This window comes from Hyla sarda, unplaced genomic scaffold, assembly GCF_029499605.1.
Source record: "Hyla sarda isolate aHylSar1 unplaced genomic scaffold, aHylSar1.hap1 scaffold_446, whole genome shotgun sequence".
Taxonomy (NCBI): domain Eukaryota; kingdom Metazoa; phylum Chordata; class Amphibia; order Anura; family Hylidae; genus Hyla; species Hyla sarda.
The window spans coordinates 56518-79924 of NW_026610459.1; the positions used below are offsets into that span (position 1 = coordinate 56518).

At 47.2% G+C, this 23407-nt stretch overlaps 9 non-coding genes across 9 annotated transcripts; all 9 read left to right on the plus strand.

The window, feature by feature from the left end:
- Positions 1-709: 709 nt before the first annotated feature.
- Positions 710-900, plus strand: LOC130334976 (U2 spliceosomal RNA). Its single transcript, XR_008876690.1, has one exon. It is a non-coding gene; the product is annotated as a U2 spliceosomal RNA (small nuclear RNA).
- Positions 901-2996: 2096 nt separating this feature from the next.
- Positions 2997-3187, plus strand: LOC130334977 (U2 spliceosomal RNA). The gene has a single exon (XR_008876691.1). It is a non-coding gene; the product is annotated as a U2 spliceosomal RNA (small nuclear RNA).
- Positions 3188-5284: 2097 nt separating this feature from the next.
- On the plus strand, positions 5285-5475 carry LOC130334978 (U2 spliceosomal RNA). Its single transcript, XR_008876692.1, has one exon. It is a non-coding gene; the product is annotated as a U2 spliceosomal RNA (small nuclear RNA).
- A 2088-nt stretch (positions 5476-7563) lies between these two features.
- On the plus strand, positions 7564-7754 carry LOC130334979 (U2 spliceosomal RNA). The gene has a single exon (XR_008876693.1). It is a non-coding gene; the product is annotated as a U2 spliceosomal RNA (small nuclear RNA).
- Positions 7755-9829: 2075 nt separating this feature from the next.
- On the plus strand, positions 9830-10020 carry LOC130334982 (U2 spliceosomal RNA). The gene has a single exon (XR_008876695.1). It is a non-coding gene; the product is annotated as a U2 spliceosomal RNA (small nuclear RNA).
- A 2088-nt stretch (positions 10021-12108) lies between these two features.
- On the plus strand, positions 12109-12299 carry LOC130334983 (U2 spliceosomal RNA). Its single transcript, XR_008876696.1, has one exon. It is a non-coding gene; the product is annotated as a U2 spliceosomal RNA (small nuclear RNA).
- Positions 12300-14391: 2092 nt separating this feature from the next.
- Positions 14392-14582, plus strand: LOC130334984 (U2 spliceosomal RNA). Its single transcript, XR_008876697.1, has one exon. It is a non-coding gene; the product is annotated as a U2 spliceosomal RNA (small nuclear RNA).
- Positions 14583-16675: 2093 nt separating this feature from the next.
- Positions 16676-16866, plus strand: LOC130334985 (U2 spliceosomal RNA). The gene has a single exon (XR_008876698.1). It is a non-coding gene; the product is annotated as a U2 spliceosomal RNA (small nuclear RNA).
- Positions 16867-18957: 2091 nt separating this feature from the next.
- Positions 18958-19148, plus strand: LOC130334986 (U2 spliceosomal RNA). The gene has a single exon (XR_008876699.1). It is a non-coding gene; the product is annotated as a U2 spliceosomal RNA (small nuclear RNA).
- The last annotated feature ends 4259 nt before the right edge of the window (positions 19149-23407 follow it).

Here is a 23407-nt window from a genome sequence, read left to right on the forward strand (position 1 = left end):
AGCTGTTTGGTGATGTCGTCTATTATGGCCTTCATAGAAGCAACAGGAGATTGTTGCATCCATCTAGAACCCTCAGAACTACAGTGCTATGATGTCACTCACTTCCACAGGCCTTGCAGAGTGTAAACAACAACAACCCAGCTTTGTTGTGTATGTAACCATAGGGATTTGTGATGTCACCTAGAACCTTCACAGCAGCGACAGCTTTATGAGGAGCATCAGCACTGCTCTGCCTGAGCAGAACCATCACCGCCATAGGTTGTCAAATAACCCGGATTTAACCCACACAGGTAAGTCCAATGGGGTGCAGGCATGTCCTCTATGCTTACAGCTTCCCGTGGGTGTTGGTTTGATACCGTTTGGGGACAGCCAAGGAGGCATCTGCAGGCAACAAAGGTAGGTGTGTGCTTGTGTGTGTGTTTCCTATGCAGATCCTAAGCCCAGTGTCACATGCAAGTAGGAGGAGTAAGAAGGGTTCCTGGCAAATCCGGGTTATGGATTGCATTTAAAAAGGCCCCGTGGGAGTGCAATGGGCCCCTGTCTTGCTGCTTAGCAATAATGGTATGGGTTTAGGTTCTGCTGTGTGTACTGGTGGTTGACTGCCCCCCAGCCCAGAGTGTGCATGGAAAATTGTCTGGCAGCCTCCCTGACAGCAAGCAGTGATAGTGCCCATGAAGGGCACCTTGTTGGGCCCGCCCCTTTCACGGTTATCGCTTCTCGGCCTTTTGGCTAAGATCAAGTGTAGTATCTGTTCTTATCAGTTTAATATCTGATACGTCCCCTATCTGGGGACCATATATTAAATGGATTTTTGAGAACGGGGGCCGATTTCGAAGCTTGCTTCCGTCGCCCTATGCATTGACCCGATATGGCAGTATCTTCGGGTACAGTGCACCACCCCCTTACAGGGTTAAAAAGAAAGATTCCTACTTTCATTGCTACCTGCTTGCTGGCTAGCCAGCTAGCCAGCCCTGTGGGCCTTGCTGCTGCTGCAGCCAAAAAACAAAAGGTGGTGCTGCTGCTGCTTCTGCTGCTTCTGCTTCTGCTTGTGTCTGGCCGCTGTTGGAGCGTCCAGGCACAGGACTTCTGCTGCTGCTGACTAAATGGCCTCCTTAATTGGATCATTTGAGTAGCCAGCACACCTGTGCAGGTAGGGCATGACATGATAGGCAGCTGCCTTGATAGCGGGTGGGTGCTGAATGTTCCTAATTGACAAAATAAGATTAATGCTTATGAAGAAATATAAAATCTCATCCCTTCCCCAATATCGCGCCACACCCCTACCCCTTAATTCCCTGGTTGAACTTGATGGACATATGTCTTTTTTCGACCGTACTAACTATGTAACTATGTAACATAACATGGGGGGGGGGGGGGGGGGGTCTCCTGGCTGTTCACACAGGTGTGTCATTGCTGTACATTGACCATGCATTGCTTCTGTGGTATTGCAAAGGCAAAGACAAATGCTTCCAGCCATCCATTGCACTAATGGATTGGTCATCAGCTGGCTGTCTATGTCCCGCATCAATATAGACCAAAGTACAGAGGGTTAGGCTATGCTATTGTGCACCTACCTGATGCATCAGAAGGTGCGAGGCCCTTGCTAAATTCTGTGCACAGACTTTGAGATCTATACTTTAGACTGTATCTAAACCTGCTCCAACATGGACTGACATTCTGGCCTACTTTCAGCCGATGCGACTTGTCTGTCGCTGAACAGTCGCTTTTTATGTATTCAGCACCTATGTATAATGTTGTAAAAATGCTCTAGAAGCTAAAGTCGCAGAAATGTCACACATATTTGGCCTGCAACTTTCTGTGCGACAAATTCAGACAGGAAAAATCAGTATAAATCCTTAGAAAATTATCCCCCAGTGTCTCCATCTGCTGGCGGTATTGAATAAGCATTGCTGCACTGATGGGGTATGCATTAGACGAAAAAAAAGAAGAAAAAGAAGAATAATACGCCCAGAAAAGAGGCGAAAAGGAGAAAAACGTAAAAAAACGTGAAAAAAAAGTAAGAGGAAGAGAAGGGAAAAAAAGGTGGAAATGGGTTTAAAAGTGATTTCGGCGGAGAAATATATATATATATATATATATATATATATATATATATATATATACGCGCACACACACACATATATATAAACGTATTCTCCGTTGAGATATTGCAGCCGCTGCTGTGTCCAGGCCCAGGAGCCTTAGCACTGTGCTGTGATGTCACTCAATACCACTGACATCACTAGGTGTAAACAACATCTCTCCTTTGCTGTGTATGTGACTATGGAGCTGTTTGGTGATGTCGTCTATTACGGCCTTCATAGAAGCAACAGGAGATTGTTGCATCCATCTAGAACCCTCAGAACTACAGTGCTATGATGTCACTCACTTCCACAGGCCTTGCAGAGTGTAAACAACAACAACCCAGCTTTGTTGTGTATGTAACCATAGGGATTTGTGATGTCACCTAGAACCTTCACAGCAGCGACAGCTTTATGAGGAGCATCAGCACTGCTCTGCCTGAGCAGAACCATCACCGCCATAGGTTGTCAAATAACCCGGATTTAACCCACACAGGTAAGTCCAATGGGGTGCAGGCATGTCCTCTATGCTTACAGCTTCCCGTGGGTGTTGGTTTGATACCGTTTGGGGACAGCCAAGGAGGCATCTGCAGGCAACAAAGGTAGGTGTGTGCTTGTGTGTGTGTTTCCTATGCAGATCCTAAGCCCAGTGTCACATGCAAGTAGGAGGAGTAAGAAGGGTTCCTGGCAAATCCGGGTTATGGATTGCATTTAAAAAGGCCCCGTGGGAGTGCAATGGGCCCCTGTCTTGCTGCTTAGCAATAATGGTATGGGTTTAGGTTCTGCTGTGTGTACTGGTGGTTGACTGCCCCCCAACCCAGAGTGTGCATGGAAAATTGTCTGGCAGCCTCCCTGACAGCAAGCAGTGATAGTGCCCATGAAGGGCACCTTGTTGGGCCCGCCCCTTTCACGGTTATCGCTTCTCGGCCTTTTGGCTAAGATCAAGTGTAGTATCTGTTCTTATCAGTTTAATATCTGATACGTCCCCTATCTGGGGACCATATATTAAATGGATTTTTGAGAACGGGGGCCGATTTCGAAGCTTGCTTCCGTCGCCCTATGCATTGACCCGATATGGCAGTATCTTCGGGTACAGTGCACCACCCCCTTACAGGGTTAAAAAGAAAGATTCCTACTTTCATTGCTACCTGCTTGCTGGCTAGCCAGCTAGCCAGCCCTGTGGGCCTTGCTGCTGCTGCAGCCAAAAAACAAAAGGTGGTGCTGCTGCTGCTTCTGCTGCTTCTGCTTCTGCTTGTGTCTGGCCGCTGTTGGAGCGTCCAGGCACAGGACTTCTGCTGCTGCTGACTAAATGGCCTCCTTAATTGGATCATTTGAGTAGCCAGCACACCTGTGCAGGTAGGGCATGACATGATAGGCAGCTGCCTTGATAGCGGGTGGGTGCTGAATGTTCCTAATTGACAAAATAAGATTAATGCTTATGAAGAAATATAAAATCTCATCCCTTCCCCAATATCGCGCCACACCCCTACCCCTTAATTCCCTGGTTGAACTTGATGGACATATGTCTTTTTTCGACCGTACTAACTATGTAACTATGTAACATAACATGGGGGGGGGGGGGGGGGGTCTCCTGGCTGTTCACACAGGTGTGTCATTGCTGTACATTGACCATGCATTGCTTCTGTGGTATTGCAAAGGCAAAGACAAATGCTTCCAGCCATCCATTGCACTAATGGATTGGTCATCAGCTGGCTGTCTATGTCCCGCATCAATATAGACCAAAGTACAGAGGGTTAGGCTATGCTATTGTGCACCTACCTGATGCATCAGAAGGTGCGAGGCCCTTGCTAAATTCTGTGCACAGACTTTGAGATCTATACTTTAGACTGTATCTAAACCTGCTCCAACATGGACTGACATTCTGGCCTACTTTCAGCCGATGCGACTTGTCTGTCGCTGAACAGTCGCTTTTTATGTATTCAGCACCTATGTATAATGTTGTAAAAATGCTCTAGAAGCTAAAGTCGCAGAAATGTCACACATATTTGGCCTGCAACTTTCTGTGCGACAAATTCAGACAGGAAAAATCAGTATAAATCCTTAGAAAATTATCCCCCAGTGTCTCCATCTGCTGGCGGTATTGAATAAGCATTGCTGCACTGATGGGGTATGCATTAGACGAAAAAAAAGAAGAAAAAGAAGAATAATACGCCCAGAAAAGAGGCGAAAAGGAGAAAAACGTAAAAAAACGTGACAAAAAAGTAAGAGGAAGAGAAGGGAAAAAAAGGTGGAAATGGGTTTAAAAGTGATTTCGGCGGAGAAATATATATATATATATATATATATATATATATATATATATATATATACGCGCACACACACACATATATATAAACGTATTCTCCGTTGAGATATTGCAGCCGCTGCTGTGTCCAGGCCCAGGAGCCTTAGCACTGTGCTGTGATGTCACTCAATACCACTGACATCACTAGGTGTAAACAACATCTCTCCTTTGCTGTGTATGTGACTATGGAGCTGTTTGGTGATGTCGTCTATTATGGCCTTCATAGAAGCAACAGGAGATTGTTGCATCCATCTAGAACCCTCAGAACTACAGTGCTATGATGTCACTCACTTCCACAGGCCTTGCAGAGTGTAAACAACAACAACCCAGCTTTGTTGTGTATGTAACCATAGGGATTTGTGATGTCACCTAGAACCTTCACAGCAGCGACAGCTTTATGAGGAGCATCAGCACTGCTCTGCCTGAGCAGAACCATCACCGCCATAGGTTGTCAAATAACCCGGATTTAACCCACACAGGTAAGTCCAATGGGGTGCAGGCATGTCCTCTATGCTTACAGCTTCCCGTGGGTGTTGGTTTGATACCGTTTGGGGACAGCCAAGGAGGCATCTGCAGGCAACAAAGGTAGGTGTGTGCTTGTGTGTGTGTTTCCTATGCAGATCCTAAGGCCAGTGTCACATGCAAGTAGGAGGAGTAAGAAGGGTTCCTGGCAAATCCGGGTTATGGATTGCATTTAAAAAGGCCCCGTGGGAGTGCAATGGGCCCCTGTCTTGCTGCTTAGCAATAATGGTATGGGTTTAGGTTCTGCTGTGTGTACTGGTGGTTGACTGCCCCCCAGCCCAGAGTGTGCATGGAAAATTGTCTGGCAGCCTCCCTGACAGCAAGCAGTGATAGTGCCCATGAAGGGCACCTTGTTGGGCCCGCCCCTTTCACGGTTATCGCTTCTCGGCCTTTTGGCTAAGATCAAGTGTAGTATCTGTTCTTATCAGTTTAATATCTGATACGTCCCCTATCTGGGGACCATATATTAAATGGATTTTTGAGAACGGGGGCCGATTTCGAAGCTTGCTTCCGTCGCCCTATGCATTGACCCGATATGGCAGTATCTTCGGGTACAGTGCACCACCCCCTTACAGGGTTAAAAAGAAAGATTCCTACTTTCATTGCTACCTGCTTGCTGGCTAGCCAGCTAGCCAGCCCTGTGGGCCTTGCTGCTGCTGCAGCCAAAAAACAAAAGGTGGTGCTGCTGCTGCTTCTGCTGCTTCTGCTTCTGCTTGTGTCTGGCCGCTGTTGGAGCGTCCAGGCACAGGACTTCTGCTGCTGCTGACTAAATGGCCTCCTTAATTGGATCATTTGAGTAGCCAGCACACCTGTGCAGGTAGGGCATGACATGATAGGCAGCTGCCTTGATAGCGGGTGGGTGCTGAATGTTCCTAATTGACAAAATAAGATTAATGCTTATGAAGAAATATAAAATCTCATCCCTTCCCCAATATCGCGCCACACCCCTACCCCTTAATTCCCTGGTTGAACTTGATGGACATATGTCTTTTTTCGACCGTACTAACTATGTAACTATGTAACATAACATGGGGGGGGGGGTCTCCTGGCTGTTCACACAGGTGTGTCATTGCTGTACATTGACCATGCATTGCTTCTGTGGTATTGCAAAGGCAAAGACAAATGCTTCCAGCCATCCATTGCACTAATGGATTGGTCATCAGCTGGCTGTCTATGTCCCGCATCAATATAGACCAAAGTACAGAGGGTTAGGCTATGCTATTGTGCACCTACCTGATGCATCAGAAGGTGCGAGGCCCTTGCTAAATTCTGTGCACAGACTTTGAGATCTATACTTTAGACTGTATCTAAACCTGCTCCAACATGGACTGACATTCTGGCCTACTTTCAGCCGATGCGACTTGTCTGTCGCTGAACAGTCGCTTTTTATGTATTCAGCACCTATGTATAATGTTGTAAAAATGCTCTAGAAGCTAAAGTCGCAGAAATGTCACACATATTTGGCCTGCAACTTTCTGTGCGACAAATTCAGACAGGAAAAATCAGTATAAATCCTTAGAAAATTATCCCCCAGTGTCTCCATCTGCTGGCGGTATTGAATAAGCATTGCTGCACTGATGGGGTATGCATTAGACGAAAAAAAAGAAGAAAAAGAAGAATAATACGCCCAGAAAAGAGGCGAAAAGGAGAAAAACGTAAAAAAACGTGAAAAAAAAGTAAGAGGAAGAGAAGGGAAAAAAAGGTGGAAATGGGTTTAAAAGTGATTTCGGCGGAGAAATATATATATATATATATATATATATATATATATATATATATATACGCGCACACACACACATATATATAAACGTATTCTCCGTTGAGATATTGCAGCCGCTGCTGTGTCCAGGCCCAGGAGCCTTAGCACTGTGCTGTGATGTCACTCAATACCACTGACATCACTAGGTGTAAACAACATCTCTCCTTTGCTGTGTATGTGACTATGGAGCTGTTTGGTGATGTCGTCTATTATGGCCTTCATAGAAGCAACAGGAGATTGTTGCATCCATCTAGAACCCTCAGAACTACAGTGCTATGATGTCACTCACTTCCACAGGCCTTGCAGAGTGTAAACAACAACAACCCAGCTTTGTTGTGTATGTAACCATAGGGATTTGTGATGTCACCTAGAACCTTCACAGCAGCGACAGCTTTATGAGGAGCATCAGCACTGCTCTGCCTGAGCAGAACCATCACCGCCATAGGTTGTCAAATAACCCGGATTTAACCCACACAGGTAAGTCCAATGGGGTGCAGGCATGTCCTCTATGCTTACAGCTTCCCGTGGGTGTTGGTTTGATACCGTTTGGGGACAGCCAAGGAGGCATCTGCAGGCAACAAAGGTAGGTGTGTGCTTGTGTGTGTGTTTCCTATGCAGATCCTAAGCCCAGTGTCACATGCAAGTAGGAGGAGTAAGAAGGGTTCCTGGCAAATCCGGGTTATGGATTGCATTTAAAAAGGCCCCGTGGGAGTGCAATGGGCCCCTGTCTTGCTGCTTAGCAATAATGGTATGGGTTTAGGTTCTGCTGTGTGTACTGGTGGTTGACTGCCCCCCAACCCAGAGTGTGCATGGAAAATTGTCTGGCAGCCTCCCTGACAGCAAGCAGTGATAGTGCCCATGAAGGGCACCTTGTTGGGCCCGCCCCTTTCACGGTTATCGCTTCTCGGCCTTTTGGCTAAGATCAAGTGTAGTATCTGTTCTTATCAGTTTAATATCTGATACGTCCCCTATCTGGGGACCATATATTAAATGGATTTTTGAGAACGGGGGCCGATTTCGAAGCTTGCTTCCGTCGCCCTATGCATTGACCCGATATGGCAGTATCTTCGGGTACAGTGCACCACCCCCTTACAGGGTTAAAAAGAAAGATTCCTACTTTCATTGCTACCTGCTTGCTGGCTAGCCAGCTAGCCAGCCCTGTGGGCCTTGCTGCTGCTGCAGCCAAAAAACAAAAGGTGGTGCTGCTGCTGCTTCTGCTGCTTCTGCTTCTGCTTGTGTCTGGCCGCTGTTGGAGCGTCCAGGCACAGGACTTCTGCTGCTGCTGACTAAATGGCCTCCTTAATTGGATCATTTGAGTAGCCAGCACACCTGTGCAGGTAGGGCATGACATGATAGGCAGCTGCCTTGATAGCGGGTGGGTGCTGAATGTTCCTAATTGACAAAATAAGATTAATGCTTATGAAGAAATATAAAATCTCATCCCTTCCCCAATATCGCGCCACACCCCTACCCCTTAATTCCCTGGTTGAACTTGATGGACATATGTCTTTTTTCGACCGTACTAACTATGTAACTATGTAACATAACATGGGGGGGGGGGGGGTCTCCTGGCTGTTCACACAGGTGTGTCATTGCTGTACATTGACCATGCATTGCTTCTGTGGTATTGCAAAGGCAAAGACAAATGCTTCCAGCCATCCATTGCACTAATGGATTGGTCATCAGCTGGCTGTCTATGTCCCGCATCAATATAGACCAAAGTACAGAGGGTTAGGCTATGCTATTGTGCACCTACCTGATGCATCAGAAGGTGCGAGGCCCTTGCTAAATTCTGTGCACAGACTTTGAGATCTATACTTTAGACTGTATCTAAACCTGCTCCAACATGGACTGACATTCTGGCCTACTTTCAGCCGATGCGACTTGTCTGTCGCTGAACAGTCGCTTTTTATGTATTCAGCACCTATGTATAATGTTGTAAAAATGCTCTAGAAGCTAAAGTCGCAGAAATGTCACACATATTTGGCCTGCAACTTTCTGTGCGACAAATTCAGACAGGAAAAATCAGTATAAATCCTTAGAAAATTATCCCCCAGTGTCTCCATCTGCTGGCGGTATTGAATAAGCATTGCTGCACTGATGGGGTATGCATTAGACGAAAAAAAAGAAGAAAAAGAAGAATAATACGCCCAGAAAAGAGGCGAAAAGGAGAAAAACGTAAAAAAACGTGAAAAAAAAGTAAGAGGAAGAGAAGGGAAAAAAAGGTGGAAATGGGTTTAAAAGTGATTTCGGCGGAGAAATATATATATATATATATATATATATATACGCGCACACACACACATATATATAAACGTATTCTCCGTTGAGATATTGCAGCCGCTGCTGTGTCCAGGCCCAGGAGCCTTAGCACTGTGCTGTGATGTCACTCAATACCACTGACATCACTAGGTGTAAACAACATCTCTCCTTTGCTGTGTATGTGACTATGGAGCTGTTTGGTGATGTCGTCTATTATGGCCTTCATAGAAGCAACAGGAGATTGTTGCATCCATCTAGAACCCTCAGAACTACAGTGCTATGATGTCACTCACTTCCACAGGCCTTGCAGAGTGTAAACAACAACAACCCAGCTTTGTTGTGTATGTAACCATAGGGATTTGTGATGTCACCTAGAACCTTCACAGCAGCGACAGCTTTATGAGGAGCATCAGCACTGCTCTGCCTGAGCAGAACCATCACCGCCATAGGTTGTCAAATAACCCGGATTTAACCCACACAGGTAAGTCCAATGGGGTGCAGGCATGTCCTCTATGCTTACAGCTTCCCGTGGGTGTTGGTTTGATACCGTTTGGGGACAGCCAAGGAGGCATCTGCAGGCAACAAAGGTAGGTGTGTGCTTGTGTGTGTGTTTCCTATGCAGATCCTAAGCCCAGTGTCACATGCAAGTAGGAGGAGTAAGAAGGGTTCCTGGCAAATCCGGGTTATGGATTGCATTTAAAAAGGCCCCGTGGGAGTGCAATGGGCCCCTGTCTTGCTGCTTAGCAATAATGGTATGGGTTTAGGTTCTGCTGTGTGTACTGGTGGTTGACTGCCCCCCAGCCCAGAGTGTGCATGGAAAATTGTCTGGCAGCCTCCCTGACAGCAAGCAGTGATAGTGCCCATGAAGGGCACCTTGTTGGGCCCGCCCCTTTCACGGTTATCGCTTCTCGGCCTTTTGGCTAAGATCAAGTGTAGTATCTGTTCTTATCAGTTTAATATCTGATACGTCCCCTATCTGGGGACCATATATTAAATGGATTTTTGAGAACGGGGGCCGATTTCGAAGCTTGCTTCCGTCGCCCTATGCATTGACCCGATATGGCAGTATCTTCGGGTACAGTGCACCACCCCCTTACAGGGTTAAAAAGAAAGATTCCTACTTTCATTGCTACCTGCTTGCTGGCTAGCCAGCTAGCCAGCCCTGTGGGCCTTGCTGCTGCTGCAGCCAAAAAACAAAAGGTGGTGCTGCTGCTGCTTCTGCTGCTTCTGCTTCTGCTTGTGTCTGGCCGCTGTTGGAGCGTCCAGGCACAGGACTTCTGCTGCTGCTGACTAAATGGCCTCCTTAATTGGATCATTTGAGTAGCCAGCACACCTGTGCAGGTAGGGCATGACATGATAGGCAGCTGCCTTGATAGCGGGTGGGTGCTGAATGTTCCTAATTGACAAAATAAGATTAATGCTTATGAAGAAATATAAAATCTCATCCCTTCCCCAATATCGCGCCACACCCCTACCCCTTAATTCCCTGGTTGAACTTGATGGACATATGTCTTTTTTCGACCGTACTAACTATGTAACTATGTAACATAACATGGGGGGGGGGGGGTCTCCTGGCTGTTCACACAGGTGTGTCATTGCTGTACATTGACCATGCATTGCTTCTGTGGTATTGCAAAGGCAAAGACAAATGCTTCCAGCCATCCATTGCACTAATGGATTGGTCATCAGCTGGCTGTCTATGTCCCGCATCAATATAGACCAAAGTACAGAGGGTTAGGCTATGCTATTGTGCACCTACCTGATGCATCAGAAGGTGCGAGGCCCTTGCTAAATTCTGTGCACAGACTTTGAGATCTATACTTTAGACTGTATCTAAACCTGCTCCAACATGGACTGACATTCTGGCCTACTTTCAGCCGATGCGACTTGTCTGTCGCTGAACAGTCGCTTTTTATGTATTCAGCACCTATGTATAATGTTGTAAAAATGCTCTAGAAGCTAAAGTCGCAGAAATGTCACACATATTTGGCCTGCAACTTTCTGTGCGACAAATTCAGACAGGAAAAATCAGTATAAATCCTTAGAAAATTATCCCCCAGTGTCTCCATCTGCTGGCGGTATTGAATAAGCATTGCTGCACTGATGGGGTATGCATTAGACGAAAAAAAAGAAGAAAAAGAAGAATAATACGCCCAGAAAAGAGGCGAAAAGGAGAAAAACGTAAAAAAACGTGAAAAAAAAGTAAGAGGAAGAGAAGGGAAAAAAAGGTGGAAATGGGTTTAAAAGTGATTTCGGCGGAGAAATATATATATATATATATATATATATATATATATATATATATACGCGCACACACACACATATATATAAACGTATTCTCCGTTGAGATATTGCAGCCGCTGCTGTGTCCAGGCCCAGGAGCCTTAGCACTGTGCTGTGATGTCACTCAATACCACTGACATCACTAGGTGTAAACAACATCTCTCCTTTGCTGTGTATGTGACTATGGAGCTGTTTGGTGATGTCGTCTATTATGGCCTTCATAGAAGCAACAGGAGATTGTTGCATCCATCTAGAACCCTCAGAACTACAGTGCTATGATGTCACTCACTTCCACAGGCCTTGCAGAGTGTAAACAACAACAACCCAGCTTTGTTGTGTATGTAACCATAGGGATTTGTGATGTCACCTAGAACCTTCACAGCAGCGACAGCTTTATGAGGAGCATCAGCACTGCTCTGCCTGAGCAGAACCATCACCGCCATAGGTTGTCAAATAACCCGGATTTAACCCACACAGGTAAGTCCAATGGGGTGCAGGCATGTCCTCTATGCTTACAGCTTCCCGTGGGTGTTGGTTTGATACCGTTTGGGGACAGCCAAGGAGGCATCTGCAGGCAACAAAGGTAGGTGTGTGCTTGTGTGTGTGTTTCCTATGCAGATCCTAAGCCCAGTGTCACATGCAAGTAGGAGGAGTAAGAAGGGTTCCTGGCAAATCCGGGTTATGGATTGCATTTAAAAAGGCCCCGTGGGAGTGCAATGGGCCCCTGTCTTGCTGCTTAGCAATAATGGTATGGGTTTAGGTTCTGCTGTGTGTACTGGTGGTTGACTGCCCCCCAACCCAGAGTGTGCATGGAAAATTGTCTGGCAGCCTCCCTGACAGCAAGCAGTGATAGTGCCCATGAAGGGCACCTTGTTGGGCCCGCCCCTTTCACGGTTATCGCTTCTCGGCCTTTTGGCTAAGATCAAGTGTAGTATCTGTTCTTATCAGTTTAATATCTGATACGTCCCCTATCTGGGGACCATATATTAAATGGATTTTTGAGAACGGGGGCCGATTTCGAAGCTTGCTTCCGTCGCCCTATGCATTGACCCGATATGGCAGTATCTTCGGGTACAGTGCACCACCCCCTTACAGGGTTAAAAAGAAAGATTCCTACTTTCATTGCTACCTGCTTGCTGGCTAGCCAGCTAGCCAGCCCTGTGGGCCTTGCTGCTGCTGCAGCCAAAAAACAAAAGGTGGTGCTGCTGCTGCTTCTGCTGCTTCTGCTTCTGCTTGTGTCTGGCCGCTGTTGGAGCGTCCAGGCACAGGACTTCTGCTGCTGCTGACTAAATGGCCTCCTTAATTGGATCATTTGAGTAGCCAGCACACCTGTGCAGGTAGGGCATGACATGATAGGCAGCTGCCTTGATAGCGGGTGGGTGCTGAATGTTCCTAATTGACAAAATAAGATTAATGCTTATGAAGAAATATAAAATCTCATCCCTTCCCCAATATCGCGCCACACCCCTACCCCTTAATTCCCTGGTTGAACTTGATGGACATATGTCTTTTTTCGACCGTACTAACTATGTAACTATGTAACATAACATGGGGGGGGGGGGGGGTCTCCTGGCTGTTCACACAGGTGTGTCATTGCTGTACATTGACCATGCATTGCTTCTGTGGTATTGCAAAGGCAAAGACAAATGCTTCCAGCCATCCATTGCACTAATGGATTGGTCATCAGCTGGCTGTCTATGTCCCGCATCAATATAGACCAAAGTACAGAGGGTTAGGCTATGCTATTGTGCACCTACCTGATGCATCAGAAGGTGCGAGGCCCTTGCTAAATTCTGTGCACAGACTTTGAGATCTATACTTTAGACTGTATCTAAACCTGCTCCAACATGGACTGACATTCTGGCCTACTTTCAGCCGATGCGACTTGTCTGTCGCTGAACAGTCGCTTTTTATGTATTCAGCACCTATGTATAATGTTGTAAAAATGCTCTAGAAGCTAAAGTCGCAGAAATGTCACACATATTTGGCCTGCAACTTTCTGTGCGACAAATTCAGACAGGAAAAATCAGTATAAATCCTTAGAAAATTATCCCCCAGTGTCTCCATCTGCTGGCGGTATTGAATAAGCATTGCTGCACTGATGGGGTATGCATTAGACGAAAAAAAAGAAGAAAAAGAAGAATAATACGCCCAGAAAAGAGGCGAAAAGGAGAAAAACGTAAAAAAACGTGAAAAAAAAGTAAGAGGAAGAGAAGGGAAAAAAAGGTGGAAATGGGTTTAAAAGTGATTTCGGCGGAGAAATATATATATATATATATATATATATATATATATATATATATATACGCGCACACACACACATATATATAAACGTATTCTCCGTTGAGATATTGCAGCCGCTGCTGTGTCCAGGCCCAGGAGCCTTAGCACTGTGCTGTGATGTCACTCAATACCACTGACATCACTAGGTGTAAACAACATCTCTCCTTTGCTGTGTATGTGACTATGGAGCTGTTTGGTGATGTCGTCTATTATGGCCTTCATAGAAGCAACAGGAGATTGTTGCATCCATCTAGAACCCTCAGAACTACAGTGCTATGATGTCACTCACTTCCACAGGCCTTGCAGAGTGTAAACAACAACAACCCAGCTTTGTTGTGTATGTAACCATAGGGATTTGTGATGTCACCTAGAACCTTCACAGCAGCGACAGCTTTATGAGGAGCATCAGCACTGCTCTGCCTGAGCAGAACCATCACCGCCATAGGTTGTCAAATAACCCGGATTTAACCCACACAGGTAAGTCCAATGGGGTGCAGGCATGTCCTCTATGCTTACAGCTTCCCGTGGGTGTTGGTTTGATACCGTTTGGGGACAGCCAAGGAGGCATCTGCAGGCAACAAAGGTAGGTGTGTGCTTGTGTGTGTGTTTCCTATGCAGATCCTAAGCCCAGTGTCACATGCAAGTAGGAGGAGTAAGAAGGGTTCCTGGCAAATCCGGGTTATGGATTGCATTTAAAAAGGCCCCGTGGGAGTGCAATGGGCCCCTGTCTTGCTGCTTAGCAATAATGGTATGGGTTTAGGTTCTGCTGTGTGTACTGGTGGTTGACTGCCCCCCAGCCCAGAGTGTGCATGGAAAATTGTCTGGCAGCCTCCCTGACAGCAAGCAGTGATAGTGCCCATGAAGGGCACCTTGTTGGGCCCGCCCCTTTCACGGTTATCGCTTCTCGGCCTTTTGGCTAAGATCAAGTGTAGTATCTGTTCTTATCAGTTTAATATCTGATACGTCCCCTATCTGGGGACCATATATTAAATGGATTTTTGAGAACGGGGGCCGATTTCGAAGCTTGCTTCCGTCGCCCTATGCATTGACCCGATATGGCAGTATCTTCGGGTACAGTGCACCACCCCCTTACAGGGTTAAAAAGAAAGATTCCTACTTTCATTGCTACCTGCTTGCTGGCTAGCCAGCTAGCCAGCCCTGTGGGCCTTGCTGCTGCTGCAGCCAAAAAACAAAAGGTGGCGCTGCTGCTGCTTCTGCTGCTTCTGCTTCTGCTTGTGTCTGGCCGCTGTTGGAGCGTCCAGGCACAGGACTTCTGCTGCTGCTGACTAAATGGCCTCCTTAATTGGATCATTTGAGTAGCCAGCACACCTGTGCAGGTAGGGCATGACATGATAGGCAGCTGCCTTGATAGCGGGTGGGTGCTGAATGTTCCTAATTGACAAAATAAGATTAATGCTTATGAAGAAATATAAAATCTCATCCCTTCCCCAATATCGCGCCACACCCCTACCCCTTAATTCCCTGGTTGAACTTGATGGACATATGTCTTTTTTCGACCGTACTAACTATGTAACTATGTAACATAACATGGGGGGGGGGGGTCTCCTGGCTGTTCACACAGGTGTGTCATTGCTGTACATTGACCATGCATTGCTTCTGTGGTATTGCAAAGGCAAAGACAAATGCTTCCAGCCATCCATTGCACTAATGGATTGGTCATCAGCTGGCTGTCTATGTCCCGCATCAATATAGACCAAAGTACAGAGGGTTAGGCTATGCTATTGTGCACCTACCTGATGCATCAGAAGGTGCGAGGCCCTTGCTAAATTCTGTGCACAGACTTTGAGATCTATACTTTAGACTGTATCTAAACCTGCTCCAACATGGACTGACATTCTGGCCTACTTTCAGCCGATGCGACTTGTCTGTCGCTGAACAGTCGCTTTTTATGTATTCAGCACCTATGTATAATGTTGTAAAAATGCTCTAGAAGCTAAAGTCGCAGAAATGTCACACATATTTGGCCTGCAACTTTCTGTGCGACAAATTCAGACAGGAAAAATCAGTATAAATCCTTAGAAAATTATCCCCCAGTGTCTCCATCTGCTGGCGGTATTGAATAAGCATTGCTGCACTGATGGGGTATGCATTAGACGAAAAAAAAGAAGAAAAAGAAGAATAATACGCCCAGAAAAGAGGCGAAAAGGAGAAAAACGTAAAAAAACGTGAAAAAAAAGTAAGAGGAAGAGAAGGGAAAAAAAGGTGGAAATGGGTTTAAAAGTGATTTCGGCGGAGAAATATATATATATATATATATATATATATATATATATATATATATATATACGCGCACACACACACATATATATAAACGTATTCTCCGTTGAGATATTGCAGCCGCTGCTGTGTCCAGGCCCAGGAGCCTTAGCACTGTGCTGTGATGTCACTCAATACCACTGACATCACTAGGTGTAAACAACATCTCTCCTTTGCTGTGTATGTGACTATGGAGCTGTTTGGTGATGTCGTCTATTATGGCCTTCATAGAAGCAACAGGAGATTGTTGCATCCATCTAGAACCCTCAGAACTACAGTGCTATGATGTCACTCACTTCCACAGGCCTTGCAGAGTGTAAACAACAACAACCCAGCTTTGTTGTGTATGTAACCATAGGGATTTGTGATGTCACCTAGAACCTTCACAGCAGCGACAGCTTTATGAGGAGCATCAGCACTGCTCTGCCTGAGCAGAACCATCACCGCCATAGGTTGTCAAATAACCCGGATTTAACCCACACAGGTAAGTCCAATGGGGTGCAGGCATGTCCTCTATGCTTACAGCTTCCCGTGGGTGTTGGTTTGATACCGTTTGGGGACAGCCAAGGAGGCATCTGCAGGCAACAAAGGTAGGTGTGTGCTTGTGTGTGTGTTTCCTATGCAGATCCTAAGCCCAGTGTCACGTGCAAGTAGGAGGAGTAAGAAGGGTTCCTGGCAAATCCGGGTTATGGATTGCATTTAAAAAGGCCCCGTGGGAGTGCAATGGGCCCCTGTCTTGCTGCTTAGCAATAATGGTATGGGTTTAGGTTCTGCTGTGTGTACTGGTGGTTGACTGCCCCCCAGCCCAGAGTGTGCATGGAAAATTGTCTGGCAGCCTCCCTGACAGCAAGCAGTGATAGTGCCCATGAAGGGCACCTTGTTGGGCCCGCCCCTTTCACGGTTATCGCTTCTCGGCCTTTTGGCTAAGATCAAGTGTAGTATCTGTTCTTATCAGTTTAATATCTGATACGTCCCCTATCTGGGGACCATATATTAAATGGATTTTTGAGAACGGGGGCCGATTTCGAAGCTTGCTTCCGTCGCCCTATGCATTGACCCGATATGGCAGTATCTTCGGGTACAGTGCACCACCCCCTTACAGGGTTAAAAAGAAAGATTCCTACTTTCATTGCTACCTGCTTGCTGGCTAGCCAGCTAGCCAGCCCTGTGGGCCTTGCTGCTGCTGCAGCCAAAAAACAAAAGGTGGTGCTGCTGCTGCTTCTGCTGCTTCTGCTTCTGCTTGTGTCTGGCCGCTGTTGGAGCGTCCAGGCACAGGACTTCTGCTGCTGCTGACTAAATGGCCTCCTTAATTGGATCATTTGAGTAGCCAGCACACCTGTGCAGGTAGGGCATGACATGATAGGCAGCTGCCTTGATAGCGGGTGGGTGCTGAATGTTCCTAATTGACAAAATAAGATTAATGCTTATGAAGAAATATAAAATCTCATCCCTTCCCCAATATCGCGCCACACCCCTACCCCTTAATTCCCTGGTTGAACTTGATGGACATATGTCTTTTTTCGACCGTACTAACTATGTAACTATGTAACATAACATGGGGGGGGGGGGGGTCTCCTGGCTGTTCACACAGGTGTGTCATTGCTGTACATTGACCATGCATTGCTTCTGTGGTATTGCAAAGGCAAAGACAAATGCTTCCAGCCATCCATTGCACTAATGGATTGGTCATCAGCTGGCTGTCTATGTCCCGCATCAATATAGACCAAAGTACAGAGGGTTAGGCTATGCTATTGTGCACCTACCTGATGCATCAGAAGGTGCGAGGCCCTTGCTAAATTCTGTGCACAGACTTTGAGATCTATACTTTAGACTGTATCTAAACCTGCTCCAACATGGACTGACATTCTGGCCTACTTTCAGCCGATGCGACTTGTCTGTCGCTGAACAGTCGCTTTTTATGTATTCAGCACCTATGTATAATGTTGTAAAAATGCTCTAGAAGCTAAAGTCGCAGAAATGTCACACATATTTGGCCTGCAACTTTCTGTGCGACAAATTCAGACAGGAAAAATCAGTATAAATCCTTAGAAAATTATCCCCCAGTGTCTCCATCTGCTGGCGGTATTGAATAAGCATTGCTGCACTGATGGGGTATGCATTAGACGAAAAAAAAGAAGAAAAAGAAGAATAATACGCCCAGAAAAGAGGCGAAAAGGAGAAAAACGTAAAAAAACGTGAAAAAAAAGTAAGAGGAAGAGAAGGGAAAAAAAGGTGGAAATGGGTTTAAAAGTGATTTCGGCGGAGAAATATATATATATATATATATATATATATATATATATATATATATACGCGCACACACACACATATATATAAACGTATTCTCCGTTGAGATATTGCAGCCGCTGCTGTGTCCAGGCCCAGGAGCCTTAGCACTGTGCTGTGATGTCACTCAATACCACTGACATCACTAGGTGTAAACAACATCTCTCCTTTGCTGTGTATGTGACTATGGAGCTGTTTGGTGATGTCGTCTATTATGGCCTTCATAGAAGCAACAGGAGATTGTTGCATCCATCTAGAACCCTCAGAACTACAGTGCTATGATGTCACTCACTTCCACAGGCCTTGCAGAGTGTAAACAACAACAACCCAGCTTTGTTGTGTATGTAACCATAGGGATTTGTGATGTCACCTAGAACCTTCACAGCAGCGACAGCTTTATGAGGAGCATCAGCACTGCTCTGCCTGAGCAGAACCATCACCGCCATAGGTTGTCAAATAACCCGGATTTAACCCACACAGGTAAGTCCAATGGGGTGCAGGCATGTCCTCTATGCTTACAGCTTCCCGTGGGTGTTGGTTTGATACCGTTTGGGGACAGCCAAGGAGGCATCTGCAGGCAACAAAGGTAGGTGTGTGCTTGTGTGTGTGTTTCCTATGCAGATCCTAAGCCCAGTGTCACATGCAAGTAGGAGGAGTAAGAAGGGTTCCTGGCAAATCCGGGTTATGGATTGCATTTAAAAAGGCCCCGTGGGAGTGCAATGGGCCCCTGTCTTGCTGCTTAGCAATAATGGTATGGGTTTAGGTTCTGCTGTGTGTACTGGTGGTTGACTGCCCCCCAGCCCAGAGTGTGCATGGAAAATTGTCTGGCAGCCTCCCTGACAGCAAGCAGTGATAGTGCCCATGAAGGGCACCTTGTTGGGCCCGCCCCTTTCACGGTTATCGCTTCTCGGCCTTTTGGCTAAGATCAAGTGTAGTATCTGTTCTTATCAGTTTAATATCTGATACGTCCCCTATCTGGGGACCATATATTAAATGGATTTTTGAGAACGGGGGCCGATTTCGAAGCTTGCTTCCGTCGCCCTATGCATTGACCCGATATGGCAGTATCTTCGGGTACAGTGCACCACCCCCTTACAGGGTTAAAAAGAAAGATTCCTACTTTCATTGCTACCTGCTTGCTGGCTAGCCAGCTAGCCAGCCCTGTGGGCCTTGCTGCTGCTGCAGCCAAAAAACAAAAGGTGGTGCTGCTGCTGCTTCTGCTGCTTCTGCTTCTGCTTGTGTCTGGCCGCTGTTGGAGCGTCCAGGCACAGGACTTCTGCTGCTGCTGACTAAATGGCCTCCTTAATTGGATCATTTGAGTAGCCAGCACACCTGTGCAGGTAGGGCATGACATGATAGGCAGCTGCCTTGATAGCGGGTGGGTGCTGAATGTTCCTAATTGACAAAATAAGATTAATGCTTATGAAGAAATATAAAATCTCATCCCTTCCCCAATATCGCGCCACACCCCTACCCCTTAATTCCCTGGTTGAACTTGATGGACATATGTCTTTTTTCGACCGTACTAACTATGTAACTATGTAACATAACATGGGGGGGGGGGGGGGGTCTCCTGGCTGTTTTCATACACAGGTGTGTCATTGCTGTACATTGACCATGCATTGCTTCTGTGGTATTGCAAAGGCAAAGACAAATGCTTCCAGCCATCCATTGCACTAATGGATTGGTCATCAGCTGGCTGTCTATGTCCCGCATCAATATAGACCAAAGTACAGAGGGTTAGGCTATGCTATTGTGCACCTACCTGATGCATCAGAAGGTGCGAGGCCCTTGCTAAATTCTGTGCACAGACTTTGAGATCTATACTTTAGACTGTATCTAAACCTGCTCCAACATGGACTGACATTCTGGCCTACTTTCAGCCGATGCGACTTGTCTGTCGCTGAACAGTCGCTTTTTATGTATTCAGCACTGTTACGCCGAGCGCTCCGGGTCCCCGCTCCTCCCCGGAGCGCTCGCTACACTTCCCTCACTGCAGCGCCCCGGTCGGTTCCACGGACCCGGGGCGCTGCGTTACTACCTCCGGCCGGGATGCGATTCGCGATGCGGGTAGCGCCCGCTCGCGATGCGCACCCCGGCTCCCGTACCTTACTCGCTCCCCGTCAGTTCTGTCCCGGCGCGCGCGGCCCCGCTCCCTAGGGCGCGCGCGCGCCGGGTCTTTGCGATTTAAAGGGCCACTGCACCGCTGATTGGTGCAGTGGTTCCAATTAGTGTTTACACCTGTGCACTTCCCTATATCACCTCACTTCCCCTTCACTCCCTCGCCGGATCTTGTTGCCCTAGTGCCAGTGAAAGCGTTCCTTGTGTGTTCCTTGCCTGTGATTCCAGACCTTCTGCCGTTGCCCCTGACTACGATCCTTGCTGCCTGCCCCGACCTTCTGCTACGTCCGACCTTGCTTCTGTCTACTCCCTTGTACCGCGCCTATCTTCAGCAGCCAGAGAGGTTGAGCCGTTGCTAGGGGACACGACCTGGTCACTACCGCCGCAGCAAGACCATCCCGCTTTGCGGCGGGCTCTGGTGAAAACCAGTAGTGACTTAGAACCGATCCTCTAGCACGGTCCACGCCAATCCCTCTCTGGCACAGAGGATCCACTACCTGCCAGCCGGCATCGTGACAGTAGATCCGGCCATGGATCCCGCTGAAGTTCCTCTGCCAGTTGTCGCTGACCTCACCACGGTGGTCGCCCAGCAGTCACAACAGATTGCGCAACAAGGCCAACAGCTGTCTCAACTGACTGTTATGCTACAACAGTTACTACCACAGCTCCAGCAATCATCTCCTCCGCCAGCTCCTGTACCTCCTCCGCAGCGAGTGGCCGCTTCTGGAATACGACTATCCTTGCCGGATAAATTTGATGGGGACTCTAAGTTTTGCCGTGGCTTTCTTTCCCAATGTTCATTACACTTGGAGATGATGTCGGACCAGTTCCCCACTGAAAGGTCTAAGGTGGCTTTCGTAGTCAGCCTGCTGTCTGGAAAAGCCCTGGCTTGGGCCACACCGCTCTGGGACCGCAATGACCCCGTCACTGCCTCTGTACACTCCTTCTTCTCGGAAATTCGAAGTGTCTTTGAGGAACCTGCCCGAGCCTCTTCTGCTGAGACTGCCCTGTTGAACCTGGTCCAGGGTAATTCTTCCGTTGGCGAGTATGCCGTACAGTTCCGTACCCTTGCTTCAGAATTATCCTGGAATAATGAGGCACTCTGCGCGACCTTTAAAAAAGGCCTATCCAGCAACATTAAAGATGTTCTGGCCGCACGAGAAATCCCTGCTAACCTACATGAACTCATCCATCTTGCCACTCGCATTGACATGCGTTTTTTCCGAACGGCGTCAGGAGCTCCGCCAGGATATGGACTCTGTTCGCACGAGGCGTTTCTTCTCCCCGGCTCCTCTCTCCTCTGGTCCCCTGCAATCTGTTCCTGTGCCTCCCGCCGTGGAGGCTATGCAGGTCGACGGTCTCGCCTGACACCCCAAGAGAGGACACGACGCCGCATGGAGAATCTCTGCCTGTACTGTGCTAGTACCGAACACTTCCTGAAGGATTGTCCTATCCGTCCTCCCCGCCTGGAAAGAACGTCCGCTGACTCCGCACAAAGGTGAGACAGTCCTTGATGTCTACTCTGCTTCTCCACGTCTTACTGTGCCTGTGCGGATGTCTGCCTCTGCCTTCTCCTTCTCTGCTGTGGCCTTCTTGGACTCTGGATCTGCAGGAAATTTCATCTTAGCCTCCTCGTCAACAGGTTCAACATCCCGGTGACCAGTCTCGCCAGAACCCCTCTACATCAATTGTGTAAACAATGAAAGATTGGACTGTACTATACGTTTCCGCACGGAGCCCCTTCTAATGTGCATCGGATCTCATCACGAGAGGATTGAACTGTTGGTTCTCCCCAATTGCACTTCTGAAATCCTTCTTGGACTTCCCTGGCTTCAACTCCATTCCCCAATCCTGGATTGGTCCACTGGGGAGATCAAGAGTTGGGGGCCCTCTTGTTCCAAGGACTGCTTAAAACCAGTTCCCAGTAAACCTTGCCGTGTCCCTGTGCTTCCTCATGTAACCGGTCTCCCTAAGGCCTATATGGACTTTGCGGACGTTTTTTGCAAAAAACAAGCTGAGACTCTACCTCCTCACAGGCCTTATGATTGTCCCATTGACCTCCTCCCGGGCACTACTCCACCCCGGGGCAGAATCTATCCTCTGTCCGTCCCAGAGACTCTTGCCATGTCTGAATACGTCCAAGAAAATTTAAAAAAGGGCTTTATCCGTAAATCCTCCTCTCCTGCCGGAGCCCGGATTTTTCTTTGTGTCCAAAAAAGATGGCTCTCTACGTCCTTGCATTGACTACCGCGGTCTTAATAAAATCACGGTTAAGACCGCTACCCCCCCTACCCCTCATCTCTGAACTCTTTGATCGTCTCCAAGGTGCCCATATTTTTACCAAACTGGACTTAAGAGGTGCTTATAATCTCATCCGCATCAGAGAGGGGGATGAATGGAAAACGGCATTTAAACACCAGAGATGGACACTTTGAGTATCTGGTCATGCCCTTTGGTCTATGCAACGCCCCCTGCCGTCTTCCAAGACTTTGTTAATGAAATTTTTCGTGATCTACTATACTCCTGTGTTGTTGTATATCTGGACGATATCCTGATTTTTTCTGCCAATCTTGAAGAACAACCGCCAGCATGTCCGTATGGTTCTTCAGAGACTTCGTGATAATCAACTCTATGCCAAAATAGAGAAATGTCTGTTTGAATGCCAATCTCTTCCTTTTCTAGGATACTTGGTCTCTGGCCAGGGACTACAAATGGACCCAGATAAACTCTCTGCCGTCTTAGATTGGCCACGCCCCTCCGGACTCCGTGCCATCCAACGTTTTTTGGGGTTCGCCAATTATTACAGGCAATTTATTCCACATTTTTCTACCATTGTGGCTCCTATTGTGGCTTTAAACAAAAAAAAATGCCGATCCCAAGTCTTGGCCTCCTCAAGCGGAAGACGCCTTTAAACGACTCAAGTCTGCCTTTTCTTCGGCTCCGTGCTCTCCAGACCTGACCCATCTAAACCCTTCCTATTGGAGGTTGATGCCTCCTCAGTGGGAGCTGGAGCTGTCCTTCTACAAAAAAACTCTTCCGGGCATGCTGTTACTTGTGGTTTTTTTTTCCAGGACCTTCTCTCCGGCGGAGAGGAACTACTCCATCGGGGATCGAGAGCTTCTAGCCATTAAATTAGCACTTGAGGAATGGAGGCATCTGCTGGAGGGATCAAGATTTCCAGTTATTATTTACACCGATCACAAGAACCTCTCCTACCTCCAGTCTGCC